Source organism: Euprymna scolopes, chromosome 20, assembly GCF_053919585.1.
Source record: "Euprymna scolopes isolate OS-2025 chromosome 20, ASM5391958v1, whole genome shotgun sequence".
NCBI lineage: Eukaryota > Metazoa > Mollusca > Cephalopoda > Sepiida > Sepiolidae > Euprymna > Euprymna scolopes.
In genome coordinates, this window is record NC_136501.1 from 14,944,601 (window position 1) to 14,954,600 (window position 10,000).

Here is a 10,000-nt window from a genome sequence, read left to right on the forward strand (position 1 = left end):
AAAATTATTAGAAAAAAACATTTCCTATTGAAAAGCGTATAAAATTTTAATATTGAATTGAAATAGGTATTTCATTCGTATTACATACGTATTTCAATTTTATATTCAAATTCAATCAACGCTTCTGACACGGAACACACTACCCTGTTTTTCAAATCGCGTTGCCAAACGTATTCTTCCGGTATTTCAAAAACAACTCGCAGATAACAGAATGCGGACTTTTTTCAACTTAACGTCATGATGAGGAAAAAAATATATATAAAATTCTGACGAAGGATTATAACTCCGAAATATATTAATTTTAAACAAGTAAATACTCATTTTATTGGTTTTTTATATATATAATATTGCGTTGAATTTGGTCTTCAAACGTATTTCATACGTATTTTAATTTAATATTCAAATTCAATCAACACTTCAGACACGAAAATTCTAACACCCTGATAAAATCTGTGTTAGTTTGGGTCTTTTCATTCCGAACTTTGATTTAAATGCTATTATAAATATTTGAACAAACACATATGTGTATGTTTTGTTTTTGTTTTTGTTTTTTTTTGTTTTTTTTTTGTTTTTTGTTTTGTTTTGTTTTTTGTTTTTGTTTTTTGTTGTTGTTTTTTTGTTTTTGTTTTATTGTTTTTGTTTGTTTTTTTTTTGTTTTTTATTGGAATCGGAATCAGGAATCTGAAAAATTTGTGCATATTTTCCGATGCAAAAAACGATTCTTTTAATTGTCTTTTTTATTTGGCTTTGTTTAAAGTTTTTTTCCCATAGGTATAATAATGATAAAATAATAAATATTTATTGATTTTGAACTAACAGTAAGACAGAAATTCATATATCATCTCAAGTGTATTTTTACGTTTGGGAAAAAATATATGAACATTTCATAGTGTCTTTACGGTAATTAAAAAAAATAACAATTAAATAGTTAAATATTTAGAGATTTATAAACAATCAGAATCGGAATCTGTAACTGTATCGGAATCTGTAATTGTGTCGGAATAAGGAAAAATATTGGAATCGTCCCATTTTGTAAATTAATTTTTCATTAAAATTTGAAATCGGATTATTGATAAAATAGAAGAGACACTAAATAAATAAATAAATAAACAAATAAATATCTCATCTCTTTAGATTGAAAAGTCCACTCAACTTGACAGTGAAAATGGAATATTCTACAAGAGAAAAAAAACTCACAAAATAAATTACAAATAAATTGAAATTATAAGAAGACAACTATCTCGCATTTCACTGAGATTCTTGTTAATTGTGCCTTCCTGTGTCAGCCACGATGATTGCAACGCTCTTTGTGACAACTTAAAATAAAGGTCTTGAATGATTTGCATTTCGCTGCTACCGTTTGGCACACCATCATCTCAGCTGGCCTGCCACCGACAATTGTAATCACTGCATTTTACATCATTAATAAACATAACTTTGCACATTTAAGAAGCGACCTCCATTGCCGCACCATCAATCACCATTCCGAGGTCCGACAGGCATTGGCCACCTTTTCCATGGACATCGCATGGTTGCGATGCTGTCACGCAAAAAAGACTTGATTGGTTCTTTGTTTCAAACGCTGACCCTTTCACATCCACACACCGAAATTAGACTGGTTGATCTGCACCTGGTGACCCCCAAACTACTAGTCACAGCTGGCCGAAAGATATATATATATACATATATATATATATATATATATATATATATATATATATATTTTTTTTATATATATATGTGTGTGTGTGTGTGTGTGTGTGTGTGTGTGTGTGTGTGTGTGTGTGTGTGTGTGTTTAGAGTCGTATTTTGTATTATCATTCAGCCATTTAATGATACACTTGGGTCCCACCGTCTCGACTACCCTTGTAATTTAGTCCACGTTAGCATCGTTTAAAGAGGCAAGCGTCACCAAAGGTAATAATAGTCAGGGTGCACAGATAGGATACAGAATTCATCTTCTCTCTCTCTCTCTCTCTCTCTCTCTCTCTCTCTCTCTCTCTCTCTCTCTTTCACACTACCCCACCATTTTCCTAAAGGATACGAAGACCGGTGATCTCGACTTGAATTAGTTCGGGAGATGGAAGTAAAGAGTGAAACCCACTGGGGTGTCCTTTTTATGTGTGCGTAAATAATGAGTCACCGCTTATCAGGACCCAAAAGCCATTCAAGGATAATGGTTTGGAGATGACGGTAGCTCAGTGGTTAATGGCACGGGCTGACAACCTAGGTGTACCGTTCGAATACAGTTCGTTCCACACAAACATTCTTAGGTACGTTTGTACACAAACATTTTTAGGTACGTTAGTACAGAAACATTTTTAGGTACGTGATCCCTCCTATAAGTATCCGATATCCTTCTAGAAAGAATTCTTAATAGAACGATATCAGGGAAACAAATGCCAACAAAATCATTATGAATGATTTTTAACACCACCACCAACACAAGCAAGGAGATGGCAGTAACTCAGTTGTTAACGACGCAGACTTACAACTTAGCTGTGCTAAGTTCGAACCCAGTTCGTTCCACAGAAACACTTTCTCCTAAGGATGTAGGCAACCTTCACATGGTCATTCCCATAAGCACCCGATCTGATGGAAAAAGAAATGCTTCCAGTTCCAGACTCGTATCAAAGCGGTGGTTGAGGCTGAAGGCGGCTACATTGAATAGATGTGAGCTCTACTACATAATCAAGTTACTTGAATTGATTTTTTTCAATAAAAGTTTTAAAATAAATCTTTAGTGTTGTTTTTATTAGGGCAACACTTTTATCGTTCACACACACACACTATATATATATATATATATATATATATATATATATATATATATATATATATATATATATACTAGCAGGCCGCCCGTCATTGCCCGGTCATAAAATACACTTAAATATGATGTTTTCATTAATGCAGATTTTGCATTTATTGTTATATTATATTGAACCCAATATATAGTAATAATTTTAAAAATTTAAAAATAAAATGATTTGTGTACCACCACTGAGAATTGAAACCCAAACGTTTAGCTTACGATTTACTTCTTCCTTTGACGTTAATGCCTGAGCTATGAAGACATGTTTGTTGCAAGGCTAAAAATTAAAACATGAACCAATAGCTATTTTTTTTTCATGGAGGTCACCACTTATCAAGGCCCAGTGGCCACTCAGGGATAAGGGTTATTGCATGTACAGTAATCAATGAGATAGTATTGTAGTAATCATTAGTATTGGAGATTTGATAAAGTGTCTTACTTAAGGGAGCGGTTTGTCAGGAATTTGTTTATGTTGGACTTGAAGACATCCAAGTTATAGTCAGGTGGGAAACAGGCAAACAGAAGAGAGTTCCACAATCGTGCACTTCTGAGAAAGAAGCTCTGCTCATGGAATCTACGTTTGGATTTAGGCACAGATAAAGAGTGGGGAAATTTATTGACAGTAGTTTCAGCCAGGCGGGTGTTCCTCATGAAAGATTGGCGAGGGGGGGCAGGGATTAGAGCTCAGACGAGCACTTGCCATGGAAGTAACGATAAAACAAAGACAGGCTCGCAACGTCTCTTCTGTGGGAGAGAGGCTGCAGGGAAGGGAAAAGGGCATCCCCCACTAAGCTACGAATTCTATTTTGTACTCTGTCAAGGCAGGATAGGCTGTTTTTAGCAGCTCCTGCCCAGATGTGGCAGCAGTACTCCATTCTTGGACATACTTGGCTTTTATACAGATAGAGAATTGCATCAGTAGTGAGATATCTTCTGGAGCGGTTTCTTTGGCAACAGACCTGATGTACGTGTTCAATTTCAAATCATGAGTAAAGGTCAAACCCAGAAGCTTGTCAAAACATGGAGCCTCCCCAAGACGAGTGCCATCCATTTCAATTGATGTCAGATGGGGATCAGAGCGTTGATGATGTAAAGACAGAAGCTTGGTTTTGGATGAATTAAAAGTGACCAGCCACCTCTTCCCCACTGTACCACACGCTCAAGATCAGAGGAGAGAGAATTAGAGAGAACTTTGTCATTTAGTGCCTGTGATGTGTTGTCATAGATGTTCGTGTCATCAGCATAGATGTCAACGAATGATTTAAGTATGTGTTTTTGGAGATCATTGATGTAGATCAGGAAGAGAGTTGGGCCCAGGATGGACCCCTTAGTGACTCCAGCATTAATACTGTGGGCCTCTGATTTCTGCACATCAACCACTACTCTTATGAACCTATCAGAGAGAAATGATTTGATGATTGAAAAAACATTTCCAGTGATACCGTAGCTGGAAATCTTGTGAAGTAGGCCCTTATGCCATACCTTATCGAAGTCCTTCAATATGTCAAGAGCAATTGCCCTGGAAAGGAAGCCTTTGTCAAGAGATTCACTAATCCTATGAGATATAACCGTTAGCACATCTGCTGTAGATCTTGTGGAGCGGAAACCATATTGCATGTCACTAAGAAGGTTGTTTCTGCTGAGGTGGTTGAATACTTCTCTATTTAATATGATTTCAACAACTTACTCATGACACACAGGAGACTTATTGGTCTGTACTGAGTGGGAGATGACTTTTCACTTGAATTCCTGAATACATGACATACTGATGAGGTTTTCCAGGGTGTTGGAAAGCACTTCTCCTTAAGGCAACGCTTAAACAGTTTTGTAAGTATGGGGGCAAGTTCTGGTTGGAGGTTTTTCAGCACTATAACTGGAATGCCGTCAGGACCAGTTGCTTTGATTAGCTTGGCAACCTCATGCACAGATATATGTATGTTGCGTAGCGTGTTGTCCGTTATAGGAGGAAATACGGGGAGTTGATGGCCTTCGTCGCATAGAGTAGAATTAGCTGCAAAGTTCTTGGCAAATAGTCTGGCCTTGTCTGATGCTGACGAGATGACCTCAGGCCCATTGATGATGGTTGGGATAGAATGCACGCTTCTGTTCAGGATCCTGCTTGCTATTTGCCAAAACTGGTGGGAACCAAGCCACTGCTCAGCTATTTGGATTTAACAGACTGAGCATATAGCTCTCTTGCATTTTTATTACTCTTTTACAGTGGTTGCTGGCAGCTCTGAAAGCAGCTTTAGTTTCAGTACATCTATTACGTTGGTAGCTATGGAAAAAGTGATTTCTGTGTGCGATGACAGCAGCACATTCTGGGGAGAACCATGGCTGGCTGTTAGGTTTTTGTTGGAATTTTTTAGATGGTATGAATCGGTCTATGCCTACAATTAACCATTCGGTCAGGTCTGATACTATAGAGGACACATCCTTTTTAAACATGGAATGCAGAGGTAGATTGGATATGAATGTACGGAAGCTATCCCAGTCAGCCATAGAGGATCGATATTCAGTACGGTGGAGAGGTACGTCTGAAGACTTATTACATCTCATTTTTATCTTAACTGCTACAATGAGTGATCGGAGGATCCCAGAGGAGATAGAACGAAACATGAACATAGGTCAGGGGAAGTTGTGAGAAAAAGGTCTAGAAGGCTAGCATACTGACCGGAAGTATTGGGCACACGGGTGGGTTCATGAATAATCTGAGTGAGATCATAGGCAGAGGCAAAATTATAACAGAACCTCCCCTCGTCATCGGTCTTATTTGAGTGGGTCAGCACTTCCACATTATGGACATTGAAGTCACCGCAAATGTGAATGTTAGCTGAAGGATGAGCAGACAGGATGTGGTCAATTTTCTCAGATATGCTCTTAAAGATAGTAACTCCACTGTTGTGGGGGCGATAGAGGCAAATATAAATGCAGTGGTGTAAGCTAGTGCAATCCGGAAGCACATATAAGGTAAATTAGTCTCTTCTCTGGAGATATCCCTGCCACATGGAAAGCCATCTTTAATGTAGGCACATATTCCATGCCCATGGTGATCTTGGGGGTCAGATTTAGATGTTAAGTTAGAGTATCCTTTAATTATGAATTCGTCTAGAGAAGTGATCGGCCCTATGCCAGTTTCACTTAGAAAGAATATGTCTGGTTTCGTCTCCTGTAATTGTGTTTCAACCTCTGGAAGGTTGGAACGTAGACCGCTGATGTTGGAGAAGGAGACCTGGTTGTAGGGGTCTACGTTGGAAGATGGAGTTCTAGGTTTATTCGTGTTTTTTTTTTTTGTTGTTTTTTTTTAGATTTGTCATGATGAGGTTTTGGGATTTTTGGAGCAGGTCGATAGACTTGGTTGAAGCAGGACAGAAAGAGAAAGTAAGAGAGAAAAAAACAAGAATTTTTTTTTTGTAGCACATGATAAGGTAAAGCCGTAACAATTACCCACTAGTATGGGTATCTATTTCAACAAGCTATTTCTTACGCATGCATATACGTGATGTTGTCGTTCGACCTTCACCTGGCAAATTCCATTTCTTTAATTTTCACACTTTTGCACTGTTTTCCCCAAATATAAAGTTTTGCATGGTTCGAATACCCTATATATTAAGTTTCATATCTATAGACAAAAACTGGCAGAGGAGTTTGTGAAACAATTTTTTTTTCAAACAAATATATATACGCATACATAAATATGTATAGAAAGATGTTTGTGTTTACTATAAGCTTTTTACGCAAATATTACGCAAATTTAAATCATGTAGAATATCTGCATGAATATAACTACACGTAATAGTTAACTAAAGATGATCATGCCATAAGAAAACCGGAGAAAACTAATAGAGAATTAATTAAAATGAATGTTTAAAAGAATATGCAAATTAGCTAGATCTTTTGCAGATGAATGCAATTCCACAGTCCATATATAACAAAGTTTTATTTTCGTTTTAAATAAATAGAAAAAAGAGTTTTTAATATGGATATAAATATACAAAAAAAAGCCCAAAACAAACGACTAATTAATGTCATGGTTGTCTGCCATTTTAGGTGAAAAACTACAAATTTACCGTGATTGTTTATTAATGTTCCTCACTTAACCGACAAACACTATTTGGAATAAGCGACACCGACGAACTGAACCTCCCAGAGAATGCTTGGACGCATTTATATCAAATAAATTCAAGGGAGACAATTCAGGTAAACATTTTTTTTATCTATTTCAACAATGCGATATTTTTTAAAATAATAATTTTAATAAGCTCGTTTCTTGGAAATCCCGAGGTTTTATTTACGAGTTACTTCAATGTAAGGAATTTCTTCTTCTTCTTCTTCTTCTTCTTCTTTTTCTTCTTCTTCTTTGTCATCATCATGGAAGTGACGGTGGTTCCATGGTTAACGTTAATTTTTTAGAAGACCCCGATAATGTGAACATTTTTTATTGGGGGGGGGGGCGTCATTTAAGGATAAAGGTTAGGTAGAGCGTGAGACAACATGATCAGTTATGGTGGAACTTGGGTAGAGTGTACATTATTTTAGAGAACGACTCAATAGGAATTTATTCACATTAGATTTGAAGACAACCATGTTATAGTCAGTTGGGAAGCAGACATCCAGTATTGCGTTCCACAGACGGACAGTTCTGAAAAATAAACTCTGCTCATGGAATTCTCATTTACTTCTACACACCGATAGAGTGTGAGGGAAATTGTTGGCGGTTTTTGGAGCCAGGCGAGTATTTGTTGTGAACGTATTACAGGGCGGGACAATAGATTGGAGCTCAGCCGCTTATCAAGACTAAACGGCTACTCAAGGATACGGAATAAAGGTCAATGAGTTCGTCATTCGATGATGAACAATACCCTGAGATGATTGGAAACAAAGGGTGAAATGAGCAGAATTTGATGAATGGGACGTTTTTTGAAAAGAAACTTTGTCCATGGAAATTCTACTTAGTTTTATGATTCTCATCTTCAAAAAGCACCCTGCTTTGACAAGCTTCTTGATCTGACCTTCACTCCTAACCTAAAATTAAAGACTTAAATCAAATCTGTTGCCAAGGTCGTTGTAAAAATGGTTGCATCATTCTAGCGCTCCAGAAGGTACCTCAATCCTCTACCGGTATAAAAGCCAAATACATCCTAAACTGGAGTACTATTGCCACATCTGGGGAGGAGCTGCTCGACATCTCTATACTGCCTTGATAGAGTTCGAAATCGGCTTCGAAACCTGGTAGATAACGCCCTTTTCTCCTCCCTGCAACCCCTTTCCCACAGAAGAGACGTTGCGAATTGTCGCTGCTCTGTCGTTAATTTCATGACAATTGATCGTCTGAGCTTCAATCTATGCCTCCGCCCCCCCCCCGTAAACATTTCACGACAATTACTCGTCTACAACCACTATCAATAATTTCCTCCACTCTCTATCTGTGTCTAAATCTGAGCTCCAATTTTCGGTGCCGCCTTTTAAGACATTCACAGGAAGAACTCGCCTTGCTACCACAACAGAAAGTGACTTTCCTTTCTCCTTCTAATTACCTAGCATTCAGCAGAATTTCCATGCACAAAACCTCTTTACAAGGGTTTCCCACCTGTGGAACACATTACCGAGGAACTGCTTCCCTGTTGATTACAAGTTGGTCATTTTCAAATCCTAAATAAACAAATTCTTATCCTATATCACCCCACAAGTAATCAAATGCAATTCATACCTTTGATTAATATTAGTACTCCCATAATGTTCCTCATCTTTATGCGGACAATCATGACGTTTTAACCTATATCCTCGAGTGACCTTTTGCCTTAATAAGTGATGACTAGATACTAGAAGGCAAAAAAAAAAAACGAAAGAAAGGGAGATTTATGTGAGAGGGTACAGTAAACGTCAGTAAAGCAGAACGACACAATTTCGGGTTCACAATTTCCTGAAACTAGTTTCTTCTTCTTCTTCTTCTTCTTCTTCTTCTTCTTTTTCTCTGCATACCTTCTTCGAAATATTTGGCCTTTGTTAGCTTCATCATGATTGGGAGGACTGAAGAAATTGGTGAACTGAATCCGCCGATGCTGACTCCCTATTGGTGTTTTCTCAAGCAGAAAATCTTACAAAAGTCCCGATTGCGTCTTTGAATTATCATAAAGGTATGTTCCACTTGGATGTGGTTTGCTGTGACCTTTCCACTTCCTTGGTGGAAATAATTAATAGAGACACTTTCGACTTCTTTGAACAATTGATACCTACAAATTACGTACAAGTGAAATTGGTCGTGTTCATACGTGGTAGTTTTGGTTTCAAGCAGTTTGCACACATATAAAGCATACAACATTTCGTTTTGTACTGTTGGATACGTTGGCGGCGAGAGATAATTACTTGGCCGTTCGCTATACTTCAATTTCCAACATTAACATTAGTATATATATTTACAAGCCAGAACGAAATACTTGGGAAGAAAGACAAAACTCTAAATTTAGCATTCCAGATTATCGAATGATTTGGATTTTTCGACTGGTTGTTTTTTTTTTTTTGTTTTTTTTTTTTTCGGGCTTTTTTCACAACGTTTCGGTCAACCTTCTTCAGGTGTATTTTACTGAATCTTTCTGCCGAGCTTGGGAATCTGCATGGATTTTCAAACAGAATTCTTTATTTAATTCGTTTAATTCTTAATCCATCAGCCATGACTGGGTAGAAATCCTAATTAATTTGCCATTGTATTTTTTGGATGTCGCCTGCGCTGAGGATTGAACCTTTTCCACAAGCGCCGGTGGGAGCTCGGCGAATATGCGACAGATGGCGGCGATCAGGCTGGCTTTAGTGTTGTGGGAGGTCATGTTGGTGATGTTCTCGACGTAATACCAAACAAAGTAGTTCAGCGGGTTTAGTTCAGGGAGGGGGGCAGTAAAAGAAGGGTACAAAGTCGTAGCACTCCTTCTGAAACCAAGCCTGAGTCTCTTTGGACTTGTGAGTCGGCGCCGAGTCCTGTTGCCAACTCCAGGGTCTGCCAGCGGGCACCTGATTGCACCAGGGAATCATCACACTCTTCAGCATATCCAGGTACACTTTGGTGTTGACTTTCAAGCCGACTTCGAAGATATGAGGGGGCATGATGAATTGAAACCACACAATGGCTGGAAATTTTGTTTTCATCACCCTGGGCATGTCCATGTTATTCGTGGCAATCCAACGACGCAT